The sequence below is a fragment of the Peromyscus maniculatus genome, chromosome 12 (assembly GCF_049852395.1).
Source record: "Peromyscus maniculatus bairdii isolate BWxNUB_F1_BW_parent chromosome 12, HU_Pman_BW_mat_3.1, whole genome shotgun sequence".
NCBI classification, from domain to species: Eukaryota; Metazoa; Chordata; class Mammalia; order Rodentia; family Cricetidae; genus Peromyscus; species Peromyscus maniculatus.
In genome coordinates this window covers 67,304,051-67,317,091 of record NC_134863.1, presented here as the reverse complement: position 1 = coordinate 67,317,091, position 13,041 = coordinate 67,304,051, and the positions used below count along the sequence as shown (strand labels likewise).

Below are 13,041 nucleotides of genomic sequence, written 5' to 3'. Positions count from 1 at the left end.
CATAAATATTGTGGAAAACATACTTAATATTCCTGAGGGCTAAGTCAAGAGTATACATGAAGACCTTATATCTAAATATAGAAAAGTTGTGTTTCTGGTAGTAATTGTGAAATAAAACATTTTACCATATATAACTAAAAATAACAACCTTGAGTATATCATGAAATCTGTGATAGAATAATTGTATTAATTTAATATCAAAGATAACTAAAATCATTTTATGTATTTTCTGATGTTCTAAGGTATCTACATAAATTAACATGTATAATGCAAAATTATTATGAGTATTAAATATACTTGTGTCATGTTTTAAAAACATAACTGTGTCATTATTAATTTTATCTAAATTAAGTTGTAATGACATAATACAAAAATTAAATTGTCATTTTACTGAGTTTATAATAGCTAAATTATTTTTTCCAATAAATATGCATTATGACAAATGTAAAAATAAAGTAAAATGGAATTGCCTTTCATATATGTGTCAGAAAACTAGACACATTCCTCTAGAATAATTCATATCAGCTAAAATTGAGTGACTGATAGTAATTTAATTAACTATTAGAGTAATCTTGTGTAGTTGAAGTTTTCCTGTGTCCACCTGGCTCCTGCAGCTGCTCAGACCCAAGTAAACACATAGAGGCTTATATTACTTATAAACTGTATAGCCAAGGCAGGCTTCTTGCTATCTAGTTCTTATATCTTAAATTAACCCATTTCTTTTAATCTATAAGTTGCCACATGGCTCATGGTTTACTGGTATCTTTACATCTTGCTTTTCATGGCAGTGGTGACTGGCAGCATCTCCTGACTCAGCCTTCCTGTTCCCCAATTTTCCTCTCTGCTTGTCCTGCTTATACTATACTTCCTGCCTGGCTACTGGCCAGTCAGCGTTTTATTTATCAACCAAATCAGAGCAACACATTCATGGCATACAGAGTGATATCCACAGCAATCTTAAGTATAGATTATTTAAATGGCTACATTTTTAAATTTAATTAAAGAGTAATTGAATTGTATTGCTGTTTTGCAAAACAAAACCATTCTAAAGTTTAATAATCAGAAGCCATCCATATGGCCTTGGAGAATGGTATCACCACAATAATCTTTATATCAAGTGTATTTCTATCTGCAAACATTATGCTCTTGAATGAACAACCTCAGATGTTGGATTAGAATAGTGAGACATGATATTTGGTCATGTGCCAATTTCCTATAGATGTTTGAGAGCAGGGTTTGAGGAGCTCCTTTGTTCTCTTATGAACTTTTGGCCAATCATATAGCCCTACAAAAACTCTGAGTCTTGTGCATCTTTTGTGTCACCAGTCTGAGAAATCTCAATCTTGGCTTTGTATGTAGGAGGCAGAAAGAGATATCGTGAAGCATTTCCACAGTACAGAATCAAGAGAACAGATGCCGTGCTTATAGGTATAGGGTAAATAGGGCCAAGGAACTAATATCCTGCCCCTGACTTGATCTGAGACCTGGGCCAAGGGAAAAAAAAACACCCTGACCCTGAGTTAACTTTAAGACCAGGGCCAGGGACTTAAAACTCCCGCTAATCTCCGAGCTTGCCCCCACTATCCCCTGAGCACAAAATGCAACCAGTTCCTGAGTAGGAAAGCCAACCAATCCCTCAGCTTACACCAAAGTCTGATCACAGAATCCCGCCAAGCTCAGGACTTGAAATTTCACCAATCCCCATGCTGGAAATCTCCACCTTGGAAAACTCCCCTCTCGCATGCAAGAAACCCTATGTAATCCTTGTATTCCACTCATTTTTCTACTGCTTCTCATCCTAATAGAGGCAGCCACCCTCTGGATGTTTCCTTCCCAATAAATCTCTTGAATGAGGTTTCTTGTGGTGTGGGACACTTTCACCAGAATATAGTCCAGTTGTAACAACTTTCATCAGAGCAGAGCAGAGCTGTATCTAGGAAAAATTTTTCCGCTAGCAGAAAAGAACTCGAACACTTCTTCAGACCTGAGCAGAGCTGCAACACTGTCGCTAGGGAAATCCTCCACCACTAGAACAGAGTTGTTACACTTGCATTGGGAAAACCTTTCCAGGAGCAGAGCTGTAACACTTCCCACTGTAGCAGAGCTGTGATGATTATAGTGACCTGTGGATTTATTTGACTCCTGTCTTGCAGGATACCTTTCCATCCCAGGTTCAATGCTTATAGAGGGTTCTCCTGCATCAGAGGCAGAGGCATCCATGTTCCCTCCAGTGATTTCCTTTATGTGTGTCTTTTGATAGTGGGCTCATATATAGTTGGAATGTCACTATTCATCAAATGGCTGTATCTGTCCCTTCTTGTGCACCTTTACAGAGATTTTAACCGCATATTTTCCAGAGATTTTGTCTTTGTTCTTCCCAAACCATTGCCACGACAAGATGATATGTATGCTTTTTAAAGAATTTGAGGACTTAGCAAATCAAGTCAACCTCAGATCATTCCTCCAGTGAATGTTATGCCTCCTTCACTAGTGAACCAGTGTGGATGATAGCCTCATGAAGCCATTCAGTTCTTGTTTTCCTAAAGGAAGAATTTAATGGGCATGTAGACATTAAGCAGAATTTTGTTGAGCAAAGCGAAGGAAACCTCAAAAGGGAAATTAGAGTTCTCTGTCTCAGCAGGGTGGCAACATTGTAAGTTCCATGCTGTGAATTTTTAAGAGGGCTTTATGAATATGCATGAGGTGGTGGCACTTTCATAGAGTAAGATAACTGTTCTTCCCTGTGGTGATATTTTATCTGTGTACCCCAATAAAGATTATCTGAGAATCAGAGGAAAAAGACAGCCACTATAGTAAACATAGAAGTCAGGCAATGGTAGCACACACCTTCAATCCTAGCATTTAGGAAGCAGAGATCTATCCTTATCTCTGTGAGTTCAAGGCCACACTGGAAACAGAGCCAGGCACTGGTGGCACACACTTTAACTCCAACACTGGTTGACCATAAAGGTCTGGAAGTCTGTACAGACGGACAGGAAGTGACAGAGCTGGGCAGAAAGAGGAAGTGATGTAGGTAGGGGGGAAAAAGGAAGTGAGATGGCAGGGACAGAAAGACATTTAGGCATGGGTATACAGGAAGTAGCTCTCTCTGGAGGCTGAGGGTTGGTAAGGTGAGGTTGGCTGTGGCTTTTCCTATTCCTCTGATCTCTCAGTTTTAACCCCAATATCTGTTTCTGTGTTTTTTTTTAATTAATAAGACCGTTTAGCAATTTGTCTTATACTTCCCTCTGAGATCACAGTTGCCTAGGTCTCCATTTTAGGGTAGTTATTTTTATGAAGCTCTAGAAAAACCCACATGAGGAAGGGCACCAAAACCACAATATGACTATTATAATAAAGTTGAAGTATTTGAGGACACATACCCTTCATTAGTGAACATGTGTGAGGAAATACCCTGTTGCTTTAGTTTTTGGGGTAGTGGTGATGCTATTCTGTTATTTCAAAGATACTTGACTACTAAGGGGACTTGTAACCATCAGGAAACACAATTAACAACATGCCCAGCTCTCTTGTTTCTTTGTATTTAACTCCTTTTCTTGTTGTTGTTGTGTAAGTTTGAAATTGTAATTTAATGACATTTCTTCTTTCACTCTCCTCCATCCAAACTCTCCCATATACCCAACCCAATTCTCCTTCAAATTTATGGCCTCTTTTTTTCATCAATTGTTATTACATGCATATATGCACATACATATGTGTGTGTGTTTGTGTGTGTGTGTGTGTGCGTATTCATGTGCACACCCCCCCCACACACATATATATTCTCAAATATGATCTGGTCAATATACTGTTACTTGTATATATGTTTTCAGGGCTGACCATTTGCCATTGAATAACCAACTGATGTGCTCTTCCCCCTCTCCCACTCCCAGCTTCACATGGTTGCCTGTAATTCTTTGTGTAGGGTTGAGGCCCCATAGGCTTCCCCCAGTGCACTGTGGCTTGCTTGTTGATGTCAGTTCATGTTCAGCTAATGTTATGTGGTCATGTTGAGGAGACTACAGTTATAGCTTCTGAAATTACCAGGAGACACCATCTCACAGCCAACACTCCAATCCTCTGGCTCTTACAATCTTTCAGGCCTCTCTTCTGCAATGTTCTGAGACAGAAATAGCTGGGTAGTTTGTAGACATATCCATAGGACTGGGCTCGACATCTCTGCATTTTGGTTGGTTGAGGTCTAACTCCATTTTAAGATATTAAAGATCCATGATGGATTTCATACATCGCTGTCAGTTAAGATATTTTGTTGTCCTGGGGTTAAGTAATTTTGTTGTCTTTTAATCGAGACTTTATTGGAAAAGCTGGGACCAGGGTTTTATACTAGATTGTCAGGATATTCAAACAGGAACAGTGCTTGTAATATCTTTCAGGATCCCCAGCTCCCAGCACCACCACTTAATTCTAGCTTCTAACAACAGTACATACAATGCCAGAGAAACCTGTAAACAACCATGCTGGTCTAATAAAAAGAAAAAAAAAACATTGAAAAAAATTGATCAATAGAACATATGAACCAAAGAATAATTCTCTCAATTTCTTCCCCAACAATGGGTTGATTTTAGATTCTCTGAGACACATTCATTATGAAGTATCTTAAAAGATGGTTCAGTGAAATGTAGATCATTTGCACTTGGTAAAAGTACAGATCAGCTTATAAAGGTTTCCTTCTTTCTTAATCTCAGTTCATTTTTCTACCTGTCAATTACTTACTATGTACTCATAATTAAATTTCTTTTGCAAACAAATCTTTGCCTCAGAATTTTCAGATGAACCCAGGCTAAGAAAACTCTCGATGTTAAGTATAAACTTCTCTGTGCCTCAGTTTCCTTGTGTGGAAATGTATACAAGTCCTTATCTTTTAGAATTGTTGCAATGATCCAATGCATTCATATATGAAAAACATATGGAATATTTCTTGATATTTAGAAGCAAAACCTTAATAAAAGATTTATGTGTCTGTGAATTTTCTATTTCCCATTTCCAATGATAGAATTTATTCAAGTAGAGACCTATGTTATTGGCTTCCTGACTAGTTTTTGCTTCATCCAAATATGCTGAGTATAAATTTTGAGCCATACCTGAAATGATACAACAGAGATTTGTAGAGAGAAACTAAACTTTAAAGATGTGCTCATAGCCTGTGGAAAAGGCAATGAATTACAATAATGTATATGGAAGAATATATACTGACAAAATATTCACAAAACTATAAAAATGGTAAGCAATAATAAGAGACATGATTTAAGAACTGATTTTTAGATGCAACTAAAACTTCACCGTTTTAAAAGATTTATAGTAGTTCACTGAGACAAAAAAAGAAGTGAGAGAATTTCAGAAAGTGCAATGGATGTCCAGCACTCTAAACAATAGAGAGAAGCACCCATTCAGGAAAAAAAGCAACTTCACAATTTCAAATGGAAAGAGTATGGTACTTTTTTTTTATTTAAACTACAGAACAACTTTAAGAAGAAGAAGAGAAAAGAAGAAAGATTCACTCATCATGGCAGGAGATAGGAGTGGGAACTGGCTATTGAAGATTGGTTCAACAGGTCTGATTAAAATGGCCCGAATCCATCGAGGGGTAGAAATAAAAAGAAGCAACTGATCTGAACTTGATTAAGGAACAATGAAGTCATGCAGACAAATAGATGACAGTTTACTCACTTCAGTAGATGTTGTAAATCTAAATGTATCTACACATGCATTGATGTGTGTGTGTGTGTGTGTGTGTGTGTGTGTGTATGTATGTATGCGTGTGTGTGTGTGTGTGTGTGTGTGTGTGTGTGTGTGTGTGCGCGCGCGCGTACTGATTTGGGACTAAGTTACAGAGTTGTTAGCACAATAGAGGATTCCACACTGTTCTTAGACATTGATTTAGAAATTTACAAAGCAATGAGAATAGTCAATACAAGGCCTATTATAGGAGGCATCATTGGTGAAGGAGTTTGGGGAACATTTAACAAATTCAGTTTTAAAATGCAAAATTTGAGAGGTCTGTGCAACAAACAGGGACAGAAATGGGAATTCTGCAGCAGAGTGATAAGCAGAAGCATTGTATCTTTGTTAGGAGAAAGGTTAATTGAAAAGGATAGCTTAGATAAAAAGAAAACCTAAAATACATATAAGTAAGATTATAGAGACTGAAAAGGTTGTACACACACACACACACACACATACACACACACACACACTGTAACAACAATTAATGAAAAATAGGTCATGAATTTGAAAGAGAGCAAGGAGTGATACATGGAAAGGTTTGATGGAGGGTGGAAAGGGAAAATGATGTAATAACATTGTAATCTCAAAAAATAAAAGAAATGACTTTAAGAATTCTACTATGTGAGTCACTGAATATTTTTAACCTTGAAAAGTCTGTTTATATTGATATTGAATTATATATATTAAAGTTGTCAAAGCTGTTTTATCTTCCATATTTATTTTAAAAATATTCCATAGTTTTAAGAAATGAAATGACTTCAGATTTTTAGTCAAAAATTAATTGAATTGCCTGCCTGGAATAAGAAACATGAAGAGACAATTATTTCTCACCATCTAAGAAAATTAATGTGAGAGCTTACTATTAGATGTCACATATGATAGCATACTAGAGCTATATGAAATGATTTAAGGTAGGTATCCTTCTAACAGACATTATATAGATTTTTCAGAAAAAGTTCCTCAGGGTAGATAGTTGAGCTGTAATCTGAAAAAGGATCAAGACTCAAATATGCAGAGGTAAGAGAAGGCTGGGTTAAGAGGCCAATGTTGTACAGAATATTCAGTTGCTCCAAAACACACGATTTTATGGAAACAATTCCTTCCAGTCACAAGGAATGCTGGAAAACCATATAATTTAGGGAGCACTGTTTCTTGCAGCTGGAGCTGGGTGTTCAAATGTAACATCAGCTTCTTAATCACACTTAAGAATTCAGTACCGACCAGAAGATGAAGTGAGAACTAAATCCCTAGGCTTTGGTTAATTATGAAAATGTCAGAATTCCACAGATTATGGCACAATAATTACACATGGACTTCATTAGAATAACTTGTGGTATCCATTAGGCTGCTGAAATATCTCAACAGTATTGGAAAACATAAATTAAATATATTTTTAATACATGCAATTTTATTTCCCAGGGCATAAGCTCTGGCTTTCATTTAGTTTGTATCAGAACTAGGGGGCTACTATCAAGTGAAAAATGAATCTCTATGACATATATATATATATATATATATATATATATATATATATATAATTACTTTTACAAGCATAGTATAAAAAATTAAATACATCTACTATAGGCCCAATTTCATGGCGTCCAAATTAGGCTGTCCAAAATTATGAAGTTTCTACATTTGCTTTGTCAATGATAGGATAGGCCATAAGGCCAACAAACTTTCTTATTAATGACATGTCAGCAGACCATCTTCCTATTAAATACCCAGGCCACGGACTTTCCTATTAATGATCTAGTATTCCAAAGTAAATTCTTTTCTCATATAGTGTTCTAGATTTCATTCCCACAACCACAAAAATACCTGGAAATAATCAAAGGAATATAACAGCAGTGGGACACTAATATACATGAAGGTGACTGAGAGCAGCAGTGTGTGACTTTACACTCTTGGCATCCGTCTAGTTTCAGTTGATAACAATTTCATTAAAATGCATGAATACAGTAACCCTTTCCATACAGAGGCTTGCTGAATTGAATACCAAGACAAGGGACACACGATTCTAGCCCTCAAGGAGCTTGCAATCTAATAAGCTTTATATGAAGTTTTGGGGGGGGGGCAGTTCTGCCAAATTTAATAAAAGATGGATTAGTGTCCCCCAGAATGTAAATGGCTCTCTAGTGACCACAAACTTTCAGAAGCAAGTCTTTTAAATTTACTTATATCTTCCTCAGGTAACTGAGACAGTAAACATGTCAGGTTGAGTTGATTAAATAAATCTGAAGTTTGGAAATAAGCAGAGCGGCAGTTGGTGGTATAAATAGAGCAAGAGAACACTAATAAGTCTGTTCCTTAGACTTTCTCAGTACAGGGAAATCTACTGCCATCCACATCACTATTTGTAATGCAGAAAAATATTCACCGCTCCACAAATATCTACCCCGCCCATCAAGAAATTTTTGAAATTTTTTTTTACATATTATTATAAGTATATTTATTTCTTGTTTGAAAATCACCACTTTCATAGAGGAGTTTGTTGGTTTTCATTCTTTGTTATTGATTCCAAATTATCCTCAGAACCTTTCCTGGCAAACTGTCCCCAGAAGCGTTGTCTCCCACCCTAATCAGTAGTACTTACTTCACAGCCGTACGTCTAACTCTTCCTTAGCGCCTAATGCATCCTGTTTGTTTCCTGTACTGATTGGCATGTATGAACTATGCATAGCTATAACACATATGTAAGAAATGGGTAGACCTATTTTAGCTTCTTTTAGATAATAAAAGATGATGTGTTATTACTGTTACTACTACTACTACTTCAAGTCCAGGGTACTGAAGAAAGGACAATGTTATGTAATTGATCTAAAGATACCAAAACAAGAACAGTGGATGCCATTAATGTTTGTAATAAAAGGCATTTTAATGCCCAGCAAGAGATGAGGTAGAGAGGGCTCGGAACCTAAGTAACTCCTAATCACTATATCACTACCTCTTTCTAACCCTTGCATTTGCATGTTATAGTGTGATATTACATTTTTTGAGTCACTATCTTGTCTGTATGAGGAATTTGTGGCAAATCCTTTATAATAAAAACTTTCACCATTTCCAGTTTTGTGTTTTCAAAGCTGATTATTTGTGTAATTAGTAGCTGAGTATAATGAACTGATAATAAGGACAAGAAAAATACTTGGTCATCAAATGAGCAAGATTTTTAAATGCCATATAATTAAATAGAATTCATTGTTGTGATTGACCAGCCACATAAACATTTTAGGATGGACACTTGAGAAAATATCTGACATGCAATGGTGGTTGAGTGATGGGCCAACTGTCTGTATGGGCAATAAAATATGCCAGAGGAAAGGAACGTTTTACCAGATAAGCAGGATTTTCTGTTCTTTCAATAAGTTAAGGGAAGTGTTGAGGTTGTATTTTTAGTCTGTCTCCAATTCTACTCTTTTTTTTTTTTCAATGATTGAGTTTGCAGCCATCATTCCGAATTCTGCTCAAGAAAAGTTAGACAATTCACAAGTAGACCATGGAAAATTATTCTTGGTTTCCTGTTGTTGTCACTTTCTCAGCAGGTTATACCCACCATTTTGTTGCGTTCAGTTTTGATGGAGGTTGTCTCCTTTCTAAACCAGCTGTTCCCACTCAACCATAGGCTGTGGGCTAGGCTTCCCATTACTGTTCTTGTTGTACACAAAACCTTCCTATGAAATGTATATTTTCTCAAGGTCACCTCTGGCCTCCACACAAAAATATATTGGATAACTGCTTCATTGTTTTCAACACTTTTTCTTATTTTATTTCTGGCTCTTGGGTTTCTCTTGACAGAATGAGGGAAAAATTACTAAATTTTGTGACTATGCTTTTATTGACATTGAAACTTCTGATGATCTCCAACCACATGGTTTTATTTTGTATGGTCCATTGATGAGAGAGGAAGGGGAAACTTGAACTGAGGCTACGTCACCACATCATACTCAAGTTTTTGCTGGAACTTGGTGGTACATGTTGAAGGAAGGATCATATTGAATATTGAGATGAGAATGGATTGTATAATGAGTCTATTCTACACAAAACCTCTGGATTTCTACACAGTGACATTAAATAATGAATGCTGTAAAATGGAATTTTTTTGTACAAGCTCCTTAGTTACAAAATAATACATGTTTTTTATAAATAACTTAAAATATGTAAAAGGACAAAAGAAGAGAATGAAGATTCTTACCACACACAAATTACCACTGTTATAAATAATTTTATAAATACACACAAATGATTGTATATTATCCTTGCTTACTAAAGCACTAATTTTTGAGCTAAAACTTATTTCAGCATCTTTGAAACTATTTCATCTAGGTTAGAAACATGCTATAATAACCAATCTCTGCTTCTGTTGATATTTCAAACAATTGACCAAGTCTCAATTTTTGAACACTAACTTTAAATAACTATCATATTTTATGTTTCAAGTGCTTCTAATGCCCGGCACCTATGTCCTCACCATTTATATGTCTGATTAACCCAGTAATCAGAAGAAAATTTTGGACATCCCAGAACAGTTGAAGGCGTCATTCAGTATTTATCACCCACACAATGAGCATGTCAAATGTCCTAATAGGAAAAAAATCCATTTTTTGCCCATTATAAATAGATAGGGATTTCACAATAAAGACTCATAATCAAAGTCATGGACATGTAACAATGGGAGAAAAGAGAAACCTCAAACCCTTTGATAATCTATCCCTCATTTGAAGTCTGGAATCTTGTTTGTGGCAGGATAATAGGTCAACATTCCATATTCTCTACATTCACATATTTTAACATTCATATATTAGTAAAACATCATTTAAGGCAATTTGAACTAGAGAAGAATGGAGGCTTGTTTCATGTGTTTTGTATCTGTGTCAAATACATTTTCACTTGATAGATACAACTCATTGTGTAGCTATATTCTTCTGAAAAAAAATTCCATCTCTTAGGAAGTATTTTTTGGTCTTCAACATTTTTATTTGATTTTTGAGACAGGGCTCTCTGTGTAGCCCTGGCTGTCCTGGAACATGCTTTGTAGACCAGGCTGGCCTTGAACTCACAGAGATCTGCCTGCCTCTGCCTCCCAAGTGCTGGGATTAAAGTTATGAACCACCACCTCCCAGCAATCTTCAACAGTTTTCTTTAGTCCTTTTTAAATTTATGAAAATTACTTTTATTTATTTATTTACTTATTGCGTGTAGATGTGCATGTATGCATGTGTGTAAGTACTAAGGTACTAGGAGACCACTGGCTGAGCCAAATCACCAGCTGTTTTTCTCTGAATTTAAAAATTAAAAAAATAAAAATATTAATCAGTTTCTTATCAATTTAGTCATCCAACATCTTTCTGTCTATCCAATATGTTCAACTGCCTTCCTATGTTTTCACCAAATCTTTAACTGTTTTTTTTTTTCTAAAGCAGACAAGTTGAGGATCTTTAGAGTTTTGGTCACTTTGATTTACTCAAATTTTGTAGTATTTTTATGTCATAAAACTGCTCAGTAAGAACATTTACACATTTAGGTCTCAATAACAGCTATATAGTGTATTTTAATTATCTTATCATATATTAATTATCGTACCTTTCTGGGGAATTAATCATGCTACTATGCAGATATGCTCCGATGTTTCTTTTGAGTGATGGAATTCGTCAGGAGAATCTGCAGCTCTCATGTCAAAACCAGAGTTCAAATGCTATGGAAACACTGATGACTTCTGAGTCTGCAAATGGAAACAAAAATTGCTTCATAATTGTCTGCAAACTCAATGTTCTCCTATATTCATTTTGAAAGTATTACGATGTATTTGTGAAAAATTGAATTAAAGCTAACATACTAAGAATAGATGAAATATCTTAAATCTACTTTCAATCCTAAACCATTAAGCCATGAAAATAAGAGAATTAAGGTTTTCTTTAGTCAAAAATAAGCAATTTTAAATAAAGATGGGTGAGTGGTTTTTATTTTAAATAAAGACAGGCACATATCAAAGTGAAAATTCTCTTGACAATTCTGCAGCATGGAACACTCAGGTACAACTTTCTAGGATAAAGGTAAATTTCCCCAAGGCAGATGTCAGATTTGATTTTCACTCATGGAGAAAAAATTAGATGGGTTCTTAGTAGTAGGACAAAACCTTAAGGAAGCAATTACAAATGGATGAAATTGAATTCCCTTTGAAATGTTAGCAAGATTATGAAATTTAGTTTCAGGGAGTAAATTGTGTCAAACTTCAAAACCACAAAGTCACATTTGGGGCTTCTCTTACAAAGTAGACTTTTTAAATGTTGGATACTCTAGGACTGCTGAGAAACATTCTGTTCTAGTAATAACAAACCCATTAAACTCATGTACTCTCAGCTACAAGGCTGTGTCTGCCTGTACAAGACCAGCACAAGATCAAGCCAAATTCCAGCACGAACAGATGGACTGGTGTTCATGAGACCCTAGTTGAGGAGCTTTTGGTAATTAGCTGCATCTGGGGGAGGGACAGTCAGCTTTCTTCGGGAGTGTTGCACCAGGTAGGTTTCACATGCTACAGAGGATGGACCTACACTTCTCCACATACCAGCAACACTCCTGAACTCAGTTGGTTACTTGGAAAAAAATTTTGACATAAAATTAGGAGAGTTATTTGGTTAAGGAGGTTGGTGAGGAATAAAAGGGGCAGAAGTTCAGAAAATCATCAAAGTATATCATACACATGTATGTAATTCTCAAAGACAAAATTTGAAAAAGCAAGTTTAATCGCATAAAGATGCTTTATGCTTTCCCCCTCACTCAGTTACTACTAGAATATTTGAAAACCAATGATATAATTGTAGCACAAATCCTAACTGAACTTATAAATAAAAACCCAGATCCAGACATAAGGATAAATGCTGAAAGATCAGAGGAAACAAGCCACAGACACTTCTCACCTCACCAACTCCTCAGATGAAAGGGGAAGATCCTGTCTCCACAAATCCTCAGCCTGAATGTCCCTGAGGCCTCAGGCTGAAAAGAGGTGAGATCCTGTCTCCAGAAACCCTCAGACTGAATGCTTTGAGATCCTGTCTCCATCCACCTTATCACATTCCTTTCTCTACGCAGCCATGTCATTTCCTGTGTCAACCTTCCTAGTGCTCAGATTAAAGGCGTGTGACTCCTAAGTACTGAGACTAAAGGTGTGAGGCATCACCACCTGGCTCTGTTTCTCTTTTAGACTGGATTAATCTGATGTAGTCCAGGGTGGCCTTGAACTCACAGAGATCATTTTGCCTCTGCCTCTCAAGTACTAGGATTAAAGGGTGTGTGCCA

At 36.2% G+C, this 13,041-nt stretch overlaps 1 protein-coding gene across 1 annotated transcript in view; it reads right to left on the bottom strand.

Moving 5' to 3' along the window:
• LOC107402019 (uncharacterized) overlaps positions 1-13,041 on the bottom strand; it is a 474,536-nt gene that overhangs the window by 29,146 nt on the left and 432,349 nt on the right. The window contains exon 7 of the transcript XR_013043825.1: positions 11,326-11,464. The gene's annotated coding sequence lies outside the window, so the exon portion shown is untranslated. The remainder of the gene's footprint in view (positions 1-11,325; positions 11,465-13,041) is intronic.